Source organism: Orycteropus afer, unplaced genomic scaffold, assembly GCF_000298275.1.
Source record: "Orycteropus afer afer isolate SDZICR_OR568_19922 unplaced genomic scaffold, OryAfe1.0 scaffold00531, whole genome shotgun sequence".
In the NCBI taxonomy this organism is placed as follows: Eukaryota; Metazoa; Chordata; class Mammalia; order Tubulidentata; family Orycteropodidae; genus Orycteropus; species Orycteropus afer.
This window is the reverse complement of record NW_006922118.1, coordinates 1291369-1300902: the sequence shown is the minus strand read 5'-3', so window position 1 is coordinate 1300902 and position 9534 is coordinate 1291369.

The following is a 9534-nucleotide window of genomic DNA, read 5'->3' as shown; positions in this document are numbered from 1 at the left end:
TGTACCCATTGCAAAGAAAAGGAATCCCACACAATGTGGAAATTATTGAACAATATCATTAATACCACACACAAGTAATATCTTCCTGAAGATAATTGAAAAGTGGTTGCAGCAGAATATTGACAGTGAACTTCAAGAGGTGCTAGCTGGATTCAGAAGAAGATGTAGAACAAGAGGTATCATAGCTGCTGTCAGATAGATCTTGGCTCATGGCAAAGAGTACCATAAAAATATTTACTTGTGTTTTATTGACTATGCGAAGGCATTTGTTTGTGTGGATCATAACAAATTGTGGATAACATTGACCAGAATGGGAATTCCTGAAGACTTAATTGTACCCATGACGAACCTGCACATTGACCAGGAGGCTGTCCATCAAACAGAACAAGGGGACACTGCACTGTTTAAAATCAAGAAGGGAATGTGTCAGGGTTGTATCTTTTTGCCATACTTATTCAATCTAGGAGCTCTGGTAGCGTAGGGCCTAAGGCACTTGACTGCTAAGCAGAAGGCTGGCGGTTCAAACGTGCCGGCCACTCCTCAGAAGGAAGGTTGGGCAATCTGCTTCCGTAGTGATGCTCCCTTGGCAACCAAAGGAGGGGTTGCTGTGAGTCAGGTCCGACTCATCGGCACATAACAACAACGACATGCTGAGCAAATAATCCGAGAAGCTGGAGTATATGATGAGAAACATGGCATCAAGATTGTAAGAAGAATCATTAACAACCTGGGATACACTGACGACACAACTTTGCTTGCTGAAAGTGAGGATGACTTAAGGCACTTACTGAGGAAGATTGAGGAATACAGTCTGCAGTATGGATTATATCTCAATATAAAGAAAACAAAAATCCTCAGAACTGCACGTATAAGCTGCATCATGATAAATGGGTAAAAAAATTGAGGTTCTCAAAGAATTCTCATTGCTTGGTCCTACAATCTACACCAATGGAAGCAGCAGTCGGAATATTAGACAATCTGTAGCATCAGGCATATTGGCTGCAAAAGACCTCTTTCAATTGCTGAGGAGCAAGGATGTCTCCCTTGAGGACCAAGGTGCGCCTGACACAAGCCATGGTATTTTCAATCGCCTCATATGCGTGTGAGAGCTGGACAGTGAACAAGGAAAACCGAAGAAGAGTTGATACTTTTGAGTTGTGCTGGCAAAGAATACTGAAAGTATCATGGGCTTCTAAAAGAACTAACAGGTCTGGCCTGGAGCAAGTGCAGCCGATATGCTCCTTGGAAGCGAGAATGGCGAGACTTTGTCTCACCTACTTTGGATGTTTTCAGAAGGGACCATTCCCTGGAGAGGGATGTCATGCTTGGTAAGGTAAAGGGCTGATGAAAGAAGGGAAGGCCTTCAATGTGATGGATTGACACAGTGGCTGCGACAGTGGGCTCAAGTACAGCAAGGATCATGGAGCTGGCACAGGGTCGGGTGTTGTTTTGTTCAGCAGGGGATGGAGTCTCTGTGAGTCGGAAATGATTCGACATCACCTGACAACAACATGCATATGAAAGCTGGACAATGAATAATGAATACCACAGAAGAGTTGATGCTTTTGAATTATAGTGTTGGTGGACAATGCTGCAAATACAATGCTCCTTGGTATCGAGACGGCCCAGATGTCATCTCCCATAATGAGGTCATGTTTTCAGAAGGGACCATGTTTTCAGAAGGGCTGAGGTATAGCAAGGATTGTGAGGATGGCGCAGGACCAGACAGCTTTATTTGTTCTTCCAGCAGTCTGTAGTACTTTGTGTACACTTCATCAATGCAACAACTCAAAAGGATCAACTCCTCTTTGTTCTTCCTTATTCCCTTTCTAGTTTTCACATGCATATGATGCACTTAAAAAATACTATGGCTTGGGTTAGGCACATCTTTGTCATCAAGAGATATTTTTGAAAAAAAAAAAAAAAAGAAGGTGGGGACCAGGTTTGCTGGTCCAATAGAGCCTGGTGTAACCACTGAGACTATGGCCCCTAGCTGCCCTTCAGGTCTGGAATTGAACCCACAACTGTGGTTTCCAGCCAAACAAAGTACAGGCATGTGAGTTAAACATTTACCTCAAGTAGACACACGCCCTGGAGAGAACAATCATGGGAGAAGGAAGGGCTGCTTATGCACAGGGAGATAGCTCAGGGTGCAGAAGAGTATGAAGGGATGGACACTGGGAGGAGGTAACTATGGGGAGGAAGTGGGAGGGGAGCTGCTGCATTGTAAATTTTGGTCAATGACATGAGACAAAGTATATGTGAACTGCTGTATGAAAAGTGAATTTACTCTGTAAATCTTCACCCAAATCCTAAAAAAAAAAAGAAAAAAGAGAGATTTTGGCTCTTCAGCACTTTAAGGTGGTCTTGTATAGCAGATTTGCCCAGGGCAATGTATCATCTGATTTATTGACTCCTTCTTCCATGGGTGTTTATTGTGCACCCAAGAAATCTGAATCTCTGACAGTTGTCAATATTTTATCAGTGTATCATGATGCTGCTTATTGGTCCAGTTGTCTAGATTTTCTTTATGTTTAGCTGTAATCCATACTGCTGATTAAAGTCTTAAATCTTCATCAGTAAGGGCTTCAAGTCTTCCTCACTTTCAGCAAGCAAAGTTGTGTCATCTGCATATGGTAGGCTGTTAATGAGTCTTCCTCCATTCCTGAAGCTGGGTGGTTGTTCTTATATTCCACGTTCTGACAATATTTGCTTTTCATACAAAAACAATAAATATTATAAAAGGATACAATCCTGTCACACTTTCCTGATTTTAAACCATGAGTGTCACCTTGTTCTGTTCGAATGACAGTCTCTTGGTCCGTGTGCAGGTACCTCATGAGTACAATCTGGAATTGCCATTCTTCTCGATGTTATCCATAATTTGCTATGATACACAGTGCGATGCCTTTGCATAGTCAATAAAACAGAAGTAAACATCTTTCTGGTATTTTTTGCCCTGAGCCAAGATCCATCTGACATCAGCAATGATTTCTTTCATTCCACGTCCTCTTCTGAATCCAGATTGCCTTTCTGGATGTTCCTGTCAATATATACTTCTGCAGCTGTTTTTGAGTTATCTTCAGCAAGATTTTATTTGCATGTGACATTAAGTATTTCATTTGATAATCCTCACATTCTGTTGAATCACCTTTCTTTGGAATGGGTTCAAAATGGATCTCTTCCTGTCAGTGGGCCAGGTAGCTATCTTTGAAATCTCTTGGCATAGATGAGAGAGTGTCGCCAGCAGAAGATCTGTTTGTAGAAACATCCCAATGGGTATTCTGTCAATTCCTGGTGCCTTGATTTTCATCAATTCCTTCAGTCCAGCTTTGATTTTTTTCCTTCAATGCAGATGCTTCTGTATATATACATACACACACGCACGCGCACACACACACACACACACATGTATGTATGTATGTATAAATTCAGCTGTAAACTAAGGGTTCAGAAAATTTTTACAATGCAACATTTTCATCAATTTAAGATACCGAATATTTTACACATTCTTCACTTTGAGCCAATTACCAGAAAACTTAGTATTCTATATCAGTAGTAACTGTAATAGTAATATTTCTGCTAGATAAATTGACCAGTGAAAGATGGGATAAATCAGAGCAGAAACCATGCACATTCATCATGTCTGATGATGATGAATTGAGAACGAATTTGTTACCAACAGCATGTTTTCTGTCTTTAACAGAAGTCATAATGGAAAGATCCTCTATGAAAGTCATGAACACAGTCAGTGTGGGAAAAGCTTCAGCCATGTTCAGATCTGGCTGTGGTACAGAGGAATCCTCCAGAGGTCAGTCCTTTTCAATCCTGTGGGTGGGGACTTGCCTTCATGGAAGAGTCATCCCCTGCTTGTCACACCAGATCGCCCTCCACAGGCAATACCTGTCACTGTATGGAATGTGGATCAGCGTGTAGTTGTCCCTCTCAACGAACCACTCCTGTGAAAACTCTGCAGGGAAAGAAGCCCCAAAAGTTTCATGTATACAGGAAGGAGTTTTTCGTGTCAACCCTTAAGTTTCCTGTCACAGTATCCACTGGTGAGAAAAGCTATGAACAGAAGAAATGTCGGAAGTATTTCTGTAGTTTCTCATCCTTTTGTACACATGTGAGAGGTCATAAATGTGAGTGTGAAGCATTTTGTAAAATCAGTAATCCATCATCCCTGATGTTTCATCCAAAATTTCACAGAACAGATAAGGGATATGAATGTAAGGAATGTGGCAAAGCATTTAGTAAGCTTTCTGACCTCTCCACACATGAAAGAATTCACAGAGGAGAGATGCCCTATGAATGTAAGGAATGTGGGAAAGCATTTAGTAAGCTTTCAGACCTCTCTAGATATGAAAGAATCCACAGAGGAGAAATGCCCTCTGAATGTAAGGTATGTGGGAAGGCATTAAGTCTGTCCTTAATCCTCTCTACACATAGGGAAATCAACAGTGGAGAGAAGTCCTTTGAATGCCAGGAATGTGGAAAATCATTTAGTCAGTCTTCAAACCTCTCTGTACATAAAAAAATTCACAATGGAGGGAAGCCTTATGAATTTAAGGAATGTGGGAAAGTACTTAGTCTGCCCTCAAACATCTCTGCACATAAAAGAATTCACAGTGGAAAGAGGCCCTATGAATGTAAGGAATATCAGAACATATTTAGTCAGCCCTCAAAACTCTCTTTACATAAACGAATTCACAGTGGAGCGAAGCCCTATGAATGTAAGGAATGTGGAAAAATATTTAGTCAGTCCTCAAACCTCTCTAAACATAAAAGAGTTCACAGTGGAGAGAGGCCCTATGAATGTCAGAAATGTGGAAAAACATTTAGTCGGTCCTCAGACCTCTCTGTATATAAAAGAATTCATACTGGAGAGAGTCCCTATGAATGTAAAGAATGTTGTAAACCACTTAGACCTCACAGCTCTCAAAACATAAAATAATTCACAATGGACAGAGGCACTATCAATGTAACAAATGTGGGAAAACATTTAGTAAGCTTTCAGACCTCTCTAGACATGAAAGAATTCACAGTGCAGTGAGGCCCTATGAATTTCAGGAATGTGCAGAAGCATTTAGGAAGCCCTCAGACCTCTCTGTACATAAAAGAGTTCACACTGGAGAGAGGACCTATGAATGTAAGGAATGTGGAAAAACATTTAGTCAGTCATCAAACCTCTCTGTACATAAAAGAATTCACAGTGGAGAGATGCCCTATGAATGCAAGGAATGGTGGGAATGCATTTAGTAAGCTTTCAGACCTGTCTAGACATGAAGGAATTGACAGTGGTGAGCTGCCCTGTGAAGGTAAGAAATGTGGGAAAGCATTTAGTAAGCCCACACACCTCTCTCTGTACATAAAAGAATTCACAGTGGAGAGAGGCCCTATGAATGTAAGGAATGTGGAAAAACATTTATTTGATCCTCAAACCTCTTCCTACACAAAAGAATTCAAGGTGGAGAGAGGCCCTATGAATGTAAGGAATGTGGGAAAGTATTTCGTCAGCCTTCAAACCTCTCTGTCCATAAAAGAGTTCACAGTGGAGAGAGGCCCTATGAATGTAAGGAATGTGGGAAACCAGTTAGTCAGTTCTCACAGCTCTCTGAACATAAAAGAATTCACAGTGGAGATAGGCCCTATGAATGTAAGGAATGTGGGAAAGCATTTGGTCAACACTCAGACCTCACTAGATATATAAGAAGTCACAGTGAACTGAGGTCCTATGAATGTAAGGAATATGGGTAAGCATTTCCTCAGCCCTCATTGTTCTCTGAACATAGAAGAACTCACAGTGGAGATAGGCCCTAGGAATTTAAGGAATGTGGGAATGACTTTAGAAATGCCTCAGACCTCACTTTTTATTTAAGAAGTCACAGTGCAGAGAGGCCTTACAAATGAGAGCGACGTGGAAAAGCCTTTAGGCAGTCAACACAGCTAAGTCAACATACAAAAATTCACAGTGGGGAAAGGTGTTATGAATGTAAGGAATGTGGGAAAACTTTTACTCATTCCTGTTGTCTCTCAGAACACTCGAAACTTCACAGTTGAGAGACGGCTTATGAATGCAGGATATGTGGGAAAGCCTTTTGTCAAAAATCAAACCCCACTTTACATATGCAAGTTCACAATGGAGAGAGGTCTTATGGCTATAAGTGATGTGGGAAAGCCTTTAGCAATTACTCAACCCTCACTATACATAGGAAAACTCACAGTGAAGAGATCCCTTTTGAATGTAAGCAATGTGGGAAAGCCTTCAGGGATTCCTCAACCCTCACTAAAAGAAGAACTCACAGTAGATAGAGGCCTTATGAATTGTAAGAATGTGGGAAAGCCTAGAGTTGGTCCTCACATCTCACTTCTCAGTTAAGAAGTTTCCATTGGAAACACTTCTTTGTCAAGATTGGGATGTTGTCACCTTCCTATTATAATTTGGAGTACCCAATATCTGTAAATCAGCCCTTCAAGAACAAAGTTTCTCAATCAGTAAGAAAATATTCCCAACTCACAGACTGAGTGATTAGAACTACTTTGTGGCTTGGCGAGAAAAAAATTTTTTTACAGTAACTGTGGGACCATCTTTATCAGTATTTCTTCCTTTTCCACTCCAACCTTTATCTTTTTCATAAGTCGTTGGTATTACAAATAAAGGGAAAGGAAATAGCTTTTAGCAAATATGTTTTAAATTTTTTTCATGGTTTTAATTATGTTATTTCACATACAGTGGAATACCCTCACCATTAATATCCCATGGCTTGGGTTACGTGCATCTTAATATTCAAAGAGATGTCTTTGCAACATAATTGCCCAATGGAAATTGTCTTTGGATGTCTTGACTGCTGCTTCCATTGGTGTTGATTGTACATATAGGTAATACAAAGTCCTTGACAACTTCAAACTCTTCTCCATGTATCGTGATGCTGCTTATTGGTCGAGTTGGAAGGGTTTTTATTTTCTTCATACTGAATTGTAATCCATACTGTAGATTGTCATGTTTAGTCTTCACTCTGGTGTTTAGCAAAGAATATTTTCTATTCTAATCATTTCTTCCAAAGAGTTTGTTACAGTGTGTATGTAATGTGACTCAAATATATCTTTCAGTCTGTAGTATACATAACGTGCCTTTGTATAAATAAAAACCATATAAATAAAAACCATTATAGACGTTCAAGTATGCTATTTTACTTGCAAAGGCTATATGTAATAATTTGTTGATGAATGTTACAAACTAGCACCTGCTTGTTAATATAATCTATGCCCATTTTCTTGGAATCCCTGTTGGGAGGTAAACCAACTTAAAGAACACAGCAGACTGGCCTCATGGGCTTTGTACATGTAGAGCTATACTGGGGGGGTAGGGCAGGTATGGAAGAGAGGGAATTGCAGAGAATGGAACCTGCCCTATACACTTGCACATGAAAGATCCTGGTGATGCTGGTCCGTGCCTGGATCCGACTGATGGGACTGAGCTGCATGTAGACAGTGTGTCACCAGTGTGCAAGGATGTGCAGCTTGCACCCCTACAGGAGGCAATCTTCCTGTGGGAGCACCTTAATAGTAGTTGTTTTGTAAGTACAGATTTTGGGTAAATGGGACATTGTTTTGCCAGTTACTCCCATACAGTGTAACCATCTTACATCTTTCTTGCGTTTTTTGCACATACTGTTCCAGATTTAGTGACTATGGGCTCCTTTGGGTAAGTTTCTGCATTTTTGGACCTGTTCCCATTAAAATTTGTGCACATTCAGAGAGGCCCAAGACTACTTGTCCTTTTCCTGTTTGAGTTCTGTAATCTGATTTTTTACAAGAAACTCTGATTCCTTTCATTAAAGAATGATATTTGTGCACAGATACATGGGAGTTATCTGTGCTTTCTGGTTTGGTGTAGGAGCTCTGGAGGCCTAGTGGGTAAGGCATTAGGCTGCTGACCAGAAGTTTGGCACTTCAAATGTGCCTGCTATTGTGCAGGAGGAAGATGGAGCAATCTAATTGAGCAGAGACTTACAGCCGTGGAGACACAAGGTGGGGTTGCTGTACGTTGGAATCAACTTGATGGCAGTATTGTTACTGGGAGCCCTGGTGGCACTATGTTTTAAGTACCCGTCAGTTCATCATCAAGGGATCAGCAGTTGAAACTCAATAGACTCTGCCCTTATGCAATGACAGTGAATTAGAAGACTCTAACCTGTGCTACTCTCCTTGGTTCATCTCATTTCTCCTCATCCCTGTCCATGCTTTGTCCCCCTGATCATCCCTGCAGGCCTTTCTTATGATCCCTCTGTTTGGCTCCAGGCCTGGCTTTTTGGAAATTAGGCAGGAAACTGGTGCTAATTGTGGCCATCTGAAAATTCCCCATTGATCTCAACGGTGAATGCAATGTGGACGGTCCATGAGTTCCCACCTCCCCATATTCCCACCTCTCCATAGTCTCCCCATTGTTTGTGCTCAACCTGTTTTTCCAGTCCTTCACTTGGTGTCCAGATGTCTGAGATCCCTGGTCTCCCTGATTTGCACTTCCCTTTTCATCACAGAGGATTGTGAGGCTGCTGCTGTCTGTGCCGCCATCTTGCCTCTCGTCTTCCAGATTTCTATTTTGCACCCTTCAGAAAGATTCAAGAGGAAACGTAAGGGTGAGTGGAAGAAAGGCTTATTGTCATCAAAGTGTTTTCAAGTTCCATCAGGTACAGTCATTGGGTGGGTATATGTGGGTTGAGTACATTCACAAATTTAAATGGAAAGATAATTAGTGATGTGGAATATTCCCATGATGGGACCAGATGTATAAGTTTTGAGCAGCCAGTCCATTTAAACAGGGTTTCTTTAGGGGTGTGGCCTTATTCCAATATTATTTATGGATATCCTGGGAAAAGAGACCCTCTTCTGTGGATTGGAATCCTCTTGTGCTGCCTAAACTGTCTGTGAGCAAGCAATCGACCGTTTGGCCTGGAAATCTTGGATTTGTCATTTGTTGGAGTCTGCAGCCAGTATTCTGCCTGCCAGCGTTGAACTCGTCTTCCCATGTAGCTGTGTGAGTGGAGAAAAGCCTCCAGCTTCTTTCTTTCCTTTTTGGCCATTTAAACAAATTACTACTCACTGGGGTTCATGAAAGTTTGTTGTAAATTTTTCAAAAATGATGTAGTATTTTGTTGTTGTTGATTTATTTTTTTCTTTTTCATCAACATAATGGTTCATGAAACAAGGGTAAGACGCTCACTGAGATGAACTGACAGAGTGGCTACAATTAGGGCTCAAGCATGACAATGATTGGGACAATAACACTTCACTAGGCAGTATGCCATGCTGTTGTACATGGCATGGATATGAACTGGAACCAATGCAATGACAACCAACCACAAAATGACTCACCAAGTATGAACAAAATTGTAGACCACAAGTTTTGTTCTATCACTGTTCAAGAAGCTACATGGTTGGGTGCAAAATGATACATGTTCATATTTTCATTCCTGGCCCTTCCACTCATGACATTTTGGTCAATTGATTACGTCACCAATAACAATGCTGTTC